Source organism: Triticum dicoccoides, chromosome 2A, assembly GCF_002162155.2.
Source record: "Triticum dicoccoides isolate Atlit2015 ecotype Zavitan chromosome 2A, WEW_v2.0, whole genome shotgun sequence".
Classification (NCBI taxonomy): Eukaryota; Viridiplantae; Streptophyta; class Magnoliopsida; order Poales; family Poaceae; genus Triticum; species Triticum dicoccoides.
In genome coordinates this window covers 172,205,089-172,206,274 of record NC_041382.1, presented here as the reverse complement: position 1 = coordinate 172,206,274, position 1,186 = coordinate 172,205,089, and the positions used below count along the sequence as shown (strand labels likewise).

The 1,186-nt window shown below is 45.4% G+C and overlaps 1 pseudogene; it reads right to left on the bottom strand.

Annotated features, from left to right (window-relative positions):
• LOC119354041 overlaps positions 1-212 on the bottom strand; it is a 3,002-nt pseudogene extending 2,790 nt beyond the window's left edge.
• Positions 213-1,186: the final 974 nt, after the last annotated feature.

The following is a 1,186-nucleotide window of genomic DNA, read 5'->3' as shown; positions in this document are numbered from 1 at the left end:
CGAGGCGCGGCGTGCGGGAGGAGGAGGTGGGGGTGGGGTGTGAGGAGGAGAGGAGGGAGGTGGGGGAGAAGAGTCGGAGAGGGGAGAGCACGGGGGGTTGGTGGCGGAAGGTCTTGGAGGTGGGAGGCGGCGGCGCGGGCGCCCGGAGCGGGAGCGGGAAGGCGACCGTTTCGACCATGGCGGGCGGGGTTGCCGTTGGCTGGGGTTTAGGGGTTATGGCCGGTGAAGGGGTCGCTGGCTGGCACGGGCACGGCCGCTCGTGGAGAAGAGGACCGGATATGGGGGGGATCTCCTATTCGGCGAACAGCGCGCCGGAAACCGGCCGCGCGCGCACACCCCCGATCCCCTACGCTCGCCGACACATGTGGGGTCGAGGTGCCCCTGTTTTTTCTTTGAGATTTCAAAAAAAGTTCTGGCTTTCAAAAGACGTTCAATGATTCAACAAAAATGTTCACCGAATTCAAAAAAACTCTTGAATTCAAAAAATCACGATTTCAAAAGAATGAACATTTTTGAATTTTAATGATTTTGTTATTATTTTTATGAGATTATTTTAATAATCATGAACATGTTTTTATATTTGATGAGCACATTTTGAATCCGATGAACATTTTCTGAACTTGATGAACAAAGATTGTATTCAAGAATGCTTTTTGATAAATGGATGAATAAATTTTAAATTCAATGAGCATTTTTTTATTTGATGAAGAAATTTTAAATTTGATGAACACTTTTTAAATCCGATGATTTTTTTTGAAATTGGTGAACATTTTTTTACAATGATGAACATTTTTTGAATTTGATGAACAAAAAGTATTTGCAAAATTGAAAGGAAATTTTCACAAAAGGGTGAAACGTAAATAAGAAAAGGAGAGAAAAGAAAAATTAGAACAAAAAAATCCTAGTTAAGGGAAGGTTCTAGGACCTTCCCAAAACCGGTGAGAGAACACACATGAAACTCTGAAGTATGGGTCGCCCCACTGTGCAAACAATCAAGGAGGGGGTACGCACTAGGTCGCTCCACAACAACCTATGCGCCAAATAGGATCCGTCGGATATGGGGGAGGAGGGCTCATGGGGGTGGAACTTGGGGATTTGGAACGAGAGAATCGCTCCCTTGTTCAGTTCAGTCCTGCTGGGCCAAAATTAATAATAAATGGAATTCGGAGTTGCGCTCTGATTTATG